The sequence below is a fragment of the Bombina bombina genome, chromosome 8 (assembly GCF_027579735.1).
Source record: "Bombina bombina isolate aBomBom1 chromosome 8, aBomBom1.pri, whole genome shotgun sequence".
In the NCBI taxonomy this organism is placed as follows: domain Eukaryota; kingdom Metazoa; phylum Chordata; class Amphibia; order Anura; family Bombinatoridae; genus Bombina; species Bombina bombina.
Window position 1 is genome coordinate 35,508,739 of NC_069506.1, and position 12,549 is coordinate 35,521,287.

The 12,549-nt window shown below is 40.2% G+C and overlaps 1 protein-coding gene across 15 annotated transcripts in view; it reads right to left on the reverse strand.

The window, feature by feature from the left end:
- The window catches only part of UBR4 (ubiquitin protein ligase E3 component n-recognin 4), a 256,917-nt gene that overhangs the window by 80,327 nt on the left and 164,041 nt on the right, over window positions 1-12,549 (reverse strand). The gene's annotated exons all lie outside the window — the stretch shown is intronic.

Consider the following 12,549-nt stretch of genomic DNA (forward strand, 5'->3'; position numbering starts at 1 on the left):
TAACACCCTCCAAGTACCCTCTTGACTCACGGTACAGTACATTGTATCTGTTTGTGGCACCAATTTGTTACGAATTCAAGCCGTAATGCTACAATATTGATGCTCATTTGCACACGGCCATCTACACTGTGATTATATTTCTGAACTTGGTGCTTGTTTTTATTAATAATCCTTGCTTTTATGAATAGTATCAGTGTTATGCCATACATTTAAGATTATGATTGTTTTTTAACATTTGTTTTTTAACATTTATTTACATCCTACTAATTGTTAGCTGCTATTTGCAAATATTTGCACGGACTATTATTTTTTATACAAGGGAGACGTCCCTACCGCTAATTTCTATATATTTTTTTATGTAATTTGTCTATTTCATTTAATAAATTTAAATATCCTTTAATGTGGTGTGTATACTTTTAGCTTGTTAGCGCACTTTCTCTATCTTGAGGCTTAGGCTTCGTTATTGGTCTTACATGGAGATGCTCAGGTGATATTTTCCTGTCAGCTTTTTACAGTTATACTGCATCAGTTTCAAGTGATTAAGTATATGAGTATTATGCCCCTTTAAGTAATAAAATAATAATTTTCCATTGTTCTCTCTAAGTATTGAGCTTTAGTTTTCCAGACAAATATAAGATAAGGAAGCAAGTCTGTGTACATAAAAGTTATAACATAATGAGATCTGATTTTACCTGAAGCTCAACCCATTGTAATAGGCTGTGGTTTAAAAGCACAAAACCAGCTACTTCATATACACAAATAAGCCGAAAAATGCAATTTCTCATAAATGTTATATTTTGCAGCTGTTATAACAAGTCATTAAAAATACATTAATAGAAAAACAAGTTTACACTGTACTGTCCCTTTAAAGCCAAGTATCATTAAAGCACGTTCTCTGCCTACCTCCTTTAGTAGACAAAGGCAAATAATTACTGGGGGATTAGGGGAAGTGGGAGGGATACTTGTAGCTTTTGGCTGGGGTGTCTTTGCCTCCCCACGTGACCAGGTGTTGTATTTCCCTACAGTAATGAATGTATTTGTGGATTCTCCCTGCCATTGGAAATAAATAATCTTTAGTAACCTTCCCTCTACTGGGTCAGAATATACATACTCTAACCTTCAGTATGTTGTATTGGAAAGCTACAGGAGAGATACACGTTAAAACAGTATTATGGGCCTATGGTCCAGGCAAAAAAGGCTAGTTCCATAACGTTCGAGCAGAGAAAAGGACCTTGTGAAATCTTTGATTTAGACACCTATAACTATCTTCTAATATCCAATCTGGTTACTCCGATATTCCATCACCTCCCCAAGATCCATAAGTCCTTGGAGGAGGTGAGGGGAAGACTGATAGTCTCTAGAATCGGTTCCTTGTTTGAAAGTTAGTCCAGTTGCGTGGAGTCCTTGTTACAACCTGTGGTGTATTAGTTACCTTCCTATTTACGGGATACCAAGCACCTGGTATCTAATTTAGATGGTTTAGTATGGAAGGCAAATTGCTTGTGGCTCACAATTGATGTGGTGGGGCTATATTCAGCCATCCCACATCAGTTGGGAGTCATGGGAGAGGAAAAGCTACTTGCTAATCACAGCAATTATGATCTTGGGCTCAGAAATTTTATCTGTAGGGCACTTGACTTCCTCCACAATTATTTCCAGTTTGAGGGAGAGTTCTTTCTCCAAAGACGTGGGACTGCTATGGGTGCCAAATTTGTGCCAGACTATGCCAATCTCTACATGGGATGGTGGGAGCAGTCCCACATCTTTAGACAAGATAACCCCTTTAGAAAGTACATACAAATGTACAAATCGTTATATCGATGACCTCCTTTTTATTTGGACCGGAACTGAAGAAGAGGCACTTCAGTTCTCATATTAATGAGTAAATTGTAACCCCACATTATTGGAATTTAGATAATTTGCGAAGTCAAAGATTCCCTATCTTGACATCACTTTAAGTGGTAATTCAGACACTACTAAGGTTAGCAGTTCACTCTACAAAAAAACGATAACATCAAATACAAATTTGTATGCCAGAAGTTGCCGCCCCAGGCACACTGGTTTTGGGGTGGCAAAGGGCCAGTTTATACGCATAAAACGCAATTGTACTGAGATTTTCTTTTAGAAAGTGAAAAGCTAAAACAATCACTCTTACAAAGAGGCTACTTGTTAAACATTTTAAATCGAGCATTGCTAGAGGTCTCTCGTATGGACAGAGCTTCTTTTATTGGCAATCATAGCTCTAGCCACAACACAAAACATAATTTATGTAAGAACTTACCTGATAAATTAATTTCTTTCATATTGGCAAGAGTCCATGAGCTAGTGACGTATGGGATATACAATCCTACCAGGAGGGGCAAAGTTTCCCAAACCTCAAAATGCCTATAAATACACCCCTCACCACACCCACAATTCAGTTTAACGAATAGTCAAGTAGTGGGAAGATAAAGAAAGGAGTGAAAAGCATCAACAAAGGAATTTGGAAATAATTGTGCTTTATACAAAAAAATCATAACCACCATAAAAAGGGTGGGCCTCATGGACTCTTGCCAATATGAAAGAAATGAATTTATCAGGTAAGTTCTTGCATAAATTATGTTTTCTTTCATGTAATTGGCAAGAGTCCATGAACTAGTGACGTTTTGGATAGCAATACCCAAGATGTGGAACTCTACGCAAGAGTCACTAGAGAGGGAGGGATAAAATAAAAAAAAGCCATTTTCCACAACCCGAAATATAAGTTTATTCTCATAAATGAAAAGAAAAACTTAAACATAAGCAGAAGAATCAAACAAACAGCTGCCTGAAGAACTTTTCTACCAAAAACTGCTTCTGAAGAAGCAAATACATATAAACGGTAGAATTTAGTAAATGTATGTAAAGAAGACCAAGTTGCTGCTTTGCAAATCTGATCAACTGAAGCTTCATTCTTAAAAGCCCATGAAGTGGAGACCGATCTAGTATAATGAGCTGTAATTCTCTGAGGCGGGGCTTGACCCGACTCCAAATAAGCTTGAAGAATCAAAAGCTTCGAAGCCAAGGAAACAGCAGAAGCCTTCTGACCTTTCCTAGAACCAGAAAAGATAACAAATAGACTAGAAGTCTTCCTGAAATCTTTAGTAGCTTCAACATAATATTTCAAAGCTCTTATCACATCCAAAGAATGTAAGGATCTCTCCAAAGAATTCTTAGGATTAGGACACAAGGAAGGAACAACAATTTCTCTATTGTTGTTGTTAGAATTCACAACCTTAGGTAAGATTTTAAATAAAGTCCGCAAAACCGCCTTATCCCGATGTAAAATCAGAAAAGGAGATTCACAAGAGAGAGCAGATAATTCAGAAACTCTTCTAGAAGAGATGGAGAAAACGAACACCACTTTCCAAGAAAGTTTAATGTCCAAAGAATGCATAGGTTTAAAAGGAGGAGCCTGTAAAGCCTTCAAAACCAAATTAAGACTCCAAGGAGGAGAGATTGATTTAATGACAGGCTTGATAACGAACCAAAGCCTGTATAAAACAGTGAATATCAGGAAGTTTAGCAATCTTTCTGTGAAATAAAACAGAAAGAGCAGAGATCTGTCCCTTCAAGGAACTTGCAGAGAAACCCTTATCCAAACCAACCTGAAGAAACTGTAAAGTTCTAGGAATTCTGAAAGAATGCCAAGAGAATTTATGAGAAGAACACCATGAAATATAAATCTTCCAAACTCGATAATAAATCTTTCTAGAAACAGATTTACGAGCCTGTAACATAGTATTAATCACAAAGTCAGATAAACCTCTATAACTAAGCACTAGGCATTCAATTTCCATACCTTCAAATTTGATTTGAGATCCTGATGGAAAAACGGACCTTGAGACAGAAGGTCCGGCCTTAATGGAAGTGGCCAAGGTTGGCAACTGGACATCCGAACAAGATCTGCATACCAAAACCTGTGAGGCCATGCTGGAGCCACCAGCAACACAAACGATTGCTCCATGATGATTTTGGAGATCACTCTTGGAAGAAGAACTAGAGGCGGGAAAATATAAGCAGGTTGATAACACCAAGAAAGTGTCAACGCATCCACTGCTTCCGCCTGAGGATCCCTGGACAGGTACCTGGGAAGTTTCTTGTTTAGATGAGAAGCCATCAGATCTATTTCTGGAAGACCCCACATCTGAACAACCTGAGAAAACACATCTGGATGGAGGGACCACTCCCCCGGATGTAAACTCTGACGGCTGAGATAATACGCATCCCAATTGTCTATACCTGGGATATGAATCACAGAAATTAGACAGGAGCTGGATTCCGCCCAAGCAAGTATCCGAGATACTTCTTTCATAGCTTGGGGACTGTGAGTCCCACCCTGATGATTGACATATGCCACAGTTGTGATATTGACTGTCTGAAAACAAATGAATGGTTCTCTCTTCAACAGAGGCCAAATCTGAAGTGTCTTGAAAATCGCACGGAGTTCCAAAATATTGATTGGTAATCCCGCCTCTTGAGATTTCCAAACCCCTTGTGCTGTCAGAGATCACCAAACAGCTCCCCAACCTAAAAGACTCGCATCTGTTGTGATCACAGTCCAGGTTGGATGAACAAAAGAGGCCCCTTGAACTATACGATGGTGATCTAACCACCAAGTCAGATAGTCAAACATTGGGATTTAAGGATATTAATTGTGATATCCTTGTATAATACCTGCACCATTGGTTCAATATACAAAGCTGAAGAGGTCTCATGTGAAAACGAGCAAAGGGGATCGCGTCCGATGCTACAGTCATGAGACCTAAAACTTCCATGCACATAGCTACTGAAGGGAATGACTGAGACTGAAGGTTAAGACAGGCTGCAACCAATTTTAAACGTCTCTTGTCTGCTAGAGACAGAGTCATGGACACTGAATTCATCTGGAAACCTAAAAATGTGACCCTTGTCTGAGGAATCAAAGAACTTTTTGGTAAATTGATCCTACAACCATGTTTTCGAAGAAACAACACTAGTTGATTTGTGTGAGATTCTGCAGAACGTAAAGACTGAGCTAGTAAAAAGATATTGTCCAAATAAGGAAACACTGCAATACCCCGCTCTCTGATTACAGAGAGTAGGGCACCGAGAACCTTGAAAAGATTCTTGGAGCTGTCGCTAGGCCAAAAGGAAGAGCAACAAATTGGTTATGCTTGTCTAGAAAAGAGAATCTCAGAAACGGATAATGATCTGGATGAATCGGAATATGAAGATATGCATCTTGCAAGTCTATTGTGGATATATAATGTACTTGCTGAACAAAAGGCAGAATAGTCCTTATAGTCACCATTTTGAAAGTTGGTACTCTTACATAACGATTCAAAATTTTCAGATCCAGAACTGGTCTGAATGAATTTTCTTTCTTTCTTTGGGACAATGAATAGATATGAATAAAACCCCAGACCCTGTTCCTGAAACGGAACTGGCATGTTTACCCCTGAAAACTCCAGGTCTGAAACACACTTCAGGAAAGCCTGAGCCTTTACTGGATTTGCTGGGATGCGTGAGAGAAAATATCTTCTCACAGGTCGTCTTACTCTGAATCCTATTCGGTACCCCAGAGAGACAATACTCAGAATCCATTGAAATTGGACACAATTTATCCAAACATCCTTGAAAATTATTAATCTGCCCCCTACCAGCTGTGCTGAAATGAGGGCCGCACCTTCATGCGGACTTGGGGGCTGGCTTTGGTTTCTTAAATGGCTTGGATTTATTCCAATTTGAAGACGGTTTCCAATTGGAAACAGATTCCTTGGGGGAAGGATTAGGTTTCTGTTCCTTATTTTGTCAAAAGGAACGAAAACGGTTAGAAGCTTTAGATTTACCCTTATGTCTTTTATCCTGAGGCAAAAAACTGCCTTCCCCCCAGTGACAGTTGAAATAATCGAATCCAACTGAGAACCAAATAACTTATTACCTTGGAAAGAAAGAGATAGCAATCTGGACTTAGAAGTCATGTCAGCATTCTAAGATTTAAGCCACAGCTGGAGATATAATCTCCACAAATTTACAAAAAATGCACTTAGCTTTGGTAGAACTGTTATCAGGCAGCAGGGTTCCAACAGTGATTTCTGAGACAGGATCAGATTGAGACATCTTGCAAAAAGAGAAAAAACAACATATAAAGCAAAATTATCAATTTCCTTATATGGCAGTTTCAGGAATGGGGAAAAAAATGCAAACAGCATAGTCCTCTGACACAGAAATAAGGCAAGAGGCATTTAGGAATGAGGTTTTTAAATAATGAAATTATTTGTTTGCCAAGTATGACGCACAACGTAACTGAATTTATTTTGGCTCTAACAACATCCGGAAATGACACAATCGCGTCATTAACGACGCAACCTTGTGCAAGGAACTTGGCGTCAACTAAGACGCCGGAAATTACGAATTTGCGTCATCGGATGTACTTTTGCACCAAAAAATTCTCGCGCCAAGAATGACGCAATAAACTTTGGCATTTTGCTCCTCCCTTCCTTCCCTCCCACTCCAGTCATTCGACCGAAGTTAGGAAGTGAAAGGAAAAGCCAAGGTGCAGAGGTGTCTGAAGATTACAATAACCCACAACCTGTCTAAAAGAACAGGGCGGGCGTCAAAAAATAAATTTATCAGCTAAGCATAAATTTTCTTTTCTTTTTTAAGACACGATGAGTCCACGGATCATCTTAATTACTAATTACTAATGGGATTCAATGCCCAAGCTAGAGTACACAGATGATATGGGAGGGACAAGAAAGGGAACCTAAACTAAAGGCACCACTGCTTGAAGAACCTCTCTCCCAAAAAACGGCCTCAGTCGAAGCAAAAGTGTCAAATTTGTAGAACTTTGAAAAAGTGTGAAGAGAGGACCAAGTTCCACAGAGGCTTCATTTTTGAACGCCCATGAAGAAGCAACAGCCCTAGTGGAATGAATCGCAACTCTCTCGGGAGGCTGTTGTCCAGCCGTCTCATATGCATAACGTATGAGACTCTTCAGCCAAAAAAAAAGAGAAGTAGCCGTAGCTTTCTTTCCCTTACGTCTTCTTGAGAAAATCCCAAACAAAGAAGAAGACTGACGAAAGTCCTTAGTCGCCTGTAAGTAAAACTTTAAAGCACGGATCACGTCCAAATTGGGCAGAAGTCTTTCCTTCTGAGGAGGAGGATTAGGACACAAGGAAGGAACCACAATCTCCCGATTAATGTTCCGATCAGAAACAACCTTAGGAAGAAATCCTAGTTTAGTACGTAAAACCACCTTATCTGAATAGAAAATAAGATAAGGAGACTCATACTGCAATGCCGAGAGCTCTGACACTCTCCGAGCAGAAGAAATAAAACTTTCCAAGATAACAACTTAATATCTAAGGAATGCATAGTCTCAAACGGAACCCCTTGAAGAACTTTGAGAACTAAATTCAGACTCCATGGAGGAGTAACTGGTTCAAACGCAGGCCTGATCCTGACCAAGGCCTGACAAAAAGAATGTACATCTGGAACATCCGCCAGTGTAACAAAATAGATAAGACCGAGATCTGACCCTTTAGGGAGCTCTTTGATAAACATTTCTCCAAACCTTCTTGGAGAAAAGACAAAACTCTAGGAATCCTAACTCTATTCCATGAGTAGCCCTTGGATTTGCACCAATAGAAATGTTTACGCCAAATCTGATGGGAAATCCTTCTAGTCACAGGCTTACGAGCCTCAACCATGGGCACTATGACCGATCAGAAAAAAACCCACTTGGAGAAAAATAAGCATTCAATCTCCGAGCAGTCAACTTCAGAGAAACTCGATTTGGGTGAAGGAAAGGCCCCTGAATCAGAAGGCCCTTCCTCAATGGGAGCCTCCAAGGAGTCAGAGATGCCCTCTCCACCAGATCCGCACACCAAATCCTGCGAGGCCAGTCCGGTGCTACAAGATCACCGAAGTCCTTTACTGCTTGATTCGAGCAATTACCCAAGGAAGAAAAGCAAACGGAGGAAATAGGTATGCTAGACTAAAAGTCCAAGGGACAGGCAAGCAACTATCAGTTCCGCCTGAAAAAAGCCTAGACCTCAACCCGTATCTCAGGGACTTTGCATTCTGACTAGATACCATGAGAACCAAACCCGGTTGACTCCAATTGAGATCAAGCTGGGGAACACTTCCAGGAGGAGCTCCCACTCCCCTGGATTAAAAACTGTCTGCTCAAGAAAAAACCCTCCCACTTGTTCTACCCTTGGGAAGTGGATAGCCGACAGACAGCAAGAATGGGCTTCCGCCCATTGGATAATTTTGGTTACTTTTGTCATTGCTAAGGAACTCTTTCCCGTTCCTCCCTGAAGATTGATGCAAGTCACCGAAGATATGACGTATGACTGAAAACGGAAGAACCTGACCGTGGCCAACGATGGTCAGGCCAGTAGAGCATTGAAAATCACTCTCAGTTCAAAAATGTTTAAAGGAAGAACAGACTGACCTAGTCCCAGCTCCCTGAGCCTTTAAGGGAAACCCAGACTGCCCCCCACCCTAGGAGGTTAATTAATGTCTGTTGTCACAATCACCCAAGACGGACTGTGAAAGCAAATTCCCTGGGAGAGATGATCCAGAGATAACCACCTTTTTGGATTGAAACCCTCGTCTCCTGCTCCAGTCACATTCGAAGAGACAAGTCCGCATATCCCTCGATCCATTGTCTGAGCATGCTTAACCGCAAAAGACTGAGATGGAAACGAGCAAAACGGAATGATGTCCAATGCCGCCACCATCAGCCCGATTACCTCTATGCACAGAACCACGGATGGCCGAGGAGAGAACCGAGGGACTAGACAAGTATCGATAATCTTTGATGTCCTGACTCCTGTCAGAAAAAACTTAATAGATGGAGAATCTATAAAAGTTCCTAAGAAAGTTACCCTTGTATCTGGAACTAAGGAAAAAACCTTTCCAAATTACCTTCCTCCCGAGAATTCTCAGGAAAGATAACACCATTTCTATATGGTATCTTACCTGCTATAAGGATGGTGCTTGGACTAGTATGTCATCCAGATAGTCCCAAGGCCAAAGTAACGCCAGCAGAAAAAAACAGAACCGTTGTGGAGATTCTGGGAGCCGTGGTCAGACCGCAAGGAAAGGCCACAAAACGAGAAGAGATTGTCCTGGAAAACAAATCCTAGGAACTTGTGATGATTCGAGAAAACAAGAACATGAAGATACGTGTCCTTTAAATTTACCGTGGTCATAAATTGACCCTCCTGGATTAATGGAAGAATGGAACGAATAGTTTCCATCCTGAAGGATGGTATTCCGAAATAAATTGGAAGAAATCTCAGACCCTGTTCCAAATTTGGAACAGGAACCATCCTTCCCAGGTAGAAGAGACTTCCTACCCAGATTAAGATTTAATGTCCTCAGACCCAGACCTTAACCATAAAATTCTGTGAGTCATTATGGTAAGTTGAAAATTCAGTTCCCCGCACAATGCCTGACAGGAAATAACTGTAAAAAAGGAATTGGCCACTTAAAGACCTTATTCTATTTTAGAATACCTTGAAGTGTCTGTCCAAAAAGAACCAGACAACATATGACCTAGTATGCTGCCGCCAAAGGTAGCAATATCAAACCTAGAATGCTATCTCGAGCAACCTCCATGGGATCCTGAAAAGGAAACAACTATCCTCTATGTAAATAGAAGATCTCATGGCTAGCTTGGCAGCTGTCTCGTCTACGGGGTGTATGCCAAGATTCCATGGGAAGACCGCTAAGGGACCCTCTCCTTCAATATAGGAATAAAAAACCTAAAAATTAACAACGACCATGAAGTCTCTCCAAAGTAGCTAAAACCTCCTTAAGTAATAGTCGGAGGTGATCTAGCTTAAACCTGAAGAAAATACTTCAGAATCAGCAGGAGGAATCATACTGTCAGAACTGAGCGTTTACCCTCAGAAGCTGTCGAAGTATCCCATCCCTCAAGCATCTGGGAAGAGACCTCAGATAGCAACAACCGTGACAGAGACCTCGCTCGCTGAACGTTTATCCTCTTGCGCTTTCCCTCGCAGCATGGGAAAAACCTGACAATGCCCTAACCCACTAACATACGCGGTAAACGATGTCTAGCAAGATAACTCCAGGAGGAGTCTTTGAGGAATCGCTGGTCACTGGTAGAAAGGACGCTAAAGTTATTAGGACACTTAAGGAGAAGACTGCAAAATATATAAGACATTGTCAGTGTGCTGTCTGCTGCATACAAAACAATGTCGGCTCTGAAGAAAAGTTTATCTTTGGACTGTAAACTTTACTATGAGATAGAAAAGTTTATGTCAATCCGCATAGGCATAAAAAGCCCAACATGTTTGTAACATTTTAATTCACATTTTGACTTAAATAAAAGTGAACATCAAAACAAGAGTTACTGTCTCTTTAAATCAAATAACATTTGAATTACTAAGTAAAATGGTGTAGAGTCTCATGAACCATTGCATTTACATCTTTATTTACATTTTAACTCAAATAAAAGTGAACATCAAACAAGAGTTACTGTCTCTTTAAATAAAAAATTTTTTGAAATACTAAATAATTGTGTAGGATTTCATGGACCATTTCATTTACCTCTTTATTCACATTTTAACTCAAATAACAGTGAACATCAAACAAGAGGTACTGTTTCTTTAAATCACATAACATTGCAATGCTAATATACCATATTAATTAAACAACAAGAGGTACTGTTTATTTATCCTCTTGCGATCATCATTGTATCTTTCTTAAACGACACTGCTTTCTTTTTTAAACTAAGAATACTTCCTTGCAAAGGACACAGCCTGCTTTGAATATCTTTTCTATTCACATTTTAGAATAGTAAGAGAAGTCTCCCAGCCTCGTATTATAACACAGCAAAGGAGTCCCTCTGATGTCCCAGACAGCTGAAAGGCAAAACAAGCCGTTGTGCATTAACAAAGGCACACAAACAATGTCGCATCACTAGCTCCGCCCATCGTGGGTGTAACAGGATAAAGCTCCCGAGCAGCAAAAACGTAAAAATGGAGCCGTAGGGAACAAATAACACACCAATATGGCCATGAGCAAACAAACCTCCCAAGAAGTTCCTATAAGAAAGCCAACGGGAGTAGAAATTACACTAAAAACAATCACAACCCACGTAACCAGTTAAGGCAGGATCCCAGATAGTTACAAACAAAATAAAACGCTGGGAGATGCGATAATGGTCGTGTGCAATACCTCGACCTGCGCAACGATCACAGACAGGCCAATCCTCCAAACGGTTGCAAAGCAAACCAGCCGTTAAACTTGAAAGTATGACTAAGTAAAAAACACCAACATGCGCATCATGTCTAGATAGTTAACCTCCAGACGGCTTCAGGCAAACAAGTCATTGTGAGCTGAAAAACACTGTGATGTGTAACTCAAAGCTAGACAGTCCTAGCAAAATAAACCGTTTATAGGTTCAACATATTGCTATGTGTATCTTAACAGTGTATATTTAAACATAACAATAGAGCCACTTCTCCACGTCCTTCCAGTGCCTGCAGTCACTGCCCAATAATATATAAATTAAAAATTAACACTTACCTCAGAAATCTGCCCGGCAGAAAGGCAGTACACCCGGCTTGTGAAGTCCTCTCCCTTCACATTGGCCTGTGGAAATAAAAAGTACTGAGTATACTTTCTCTCAGACTTTGACAAACAGGGCAGCATAAGTATATGGGAGGTGCAGTGAGAATTATGTCCCACAAGTTCCCATTGCTCTAAAGCCACCAAAAGCTCTACTGTAGAGACTGATATGGACTACGGCTACACCCTAGAACAAAGCAGCACAATCTTGAACTACTTTAAAAATAATTAACTCTTGATTGAAGAATCTAATCTAACACCTCACTTTACCTCTTCCTATCACTAACGTAGGCAAAGAGAATGACTGGAGTGGGAGGGAAGGGAGGAGCTATTTAACAGCTCTGCTGTGGTGCTCTTTGCCTCCTCCTGCTGACCAGGAGGTGAATATCCCCATAAGTAATTAAGATGATCAGTGGACTCATCGTGTCTTAAAAAAGAAAAGACTAAACCCCAGGTAAGAAAAATATTTCCTAAATATGTTTTTCCCCAAATATGAAACTGATAGTCTGCAAAAGGAAATACATAAACCTGACTCATGGCAAATATAAGTACAATACATTTATTTAGAACTTTATATTAATGCATAAAGTGCCAAACCATAGCTGAGGGTGTCTTAAGAAATAAAAACATACTTACCGAAAGACACCGATCCACATATAGCAGATAGCCAAACCAGTACTGAAACGGTTATCAGTAGAGGTGATGGAATATGAGAGTATATTGATCTGAAAAGGGAGGTAGGAGATGAATCTCTACGACCGATAACAGAGAACCTATGAAATAGATCTCCTGTGAGGAAAACCATTGCATTCAATAGGTGATACTCCCTTCACATCCCTCTGACATTCACTGTACTCTGAGAGGAACCGGGCTTCAAAATGCTGAGAAGCGCATATCAACGTAGAAATCTTAGCACAAACTTACTTCACCACCTCC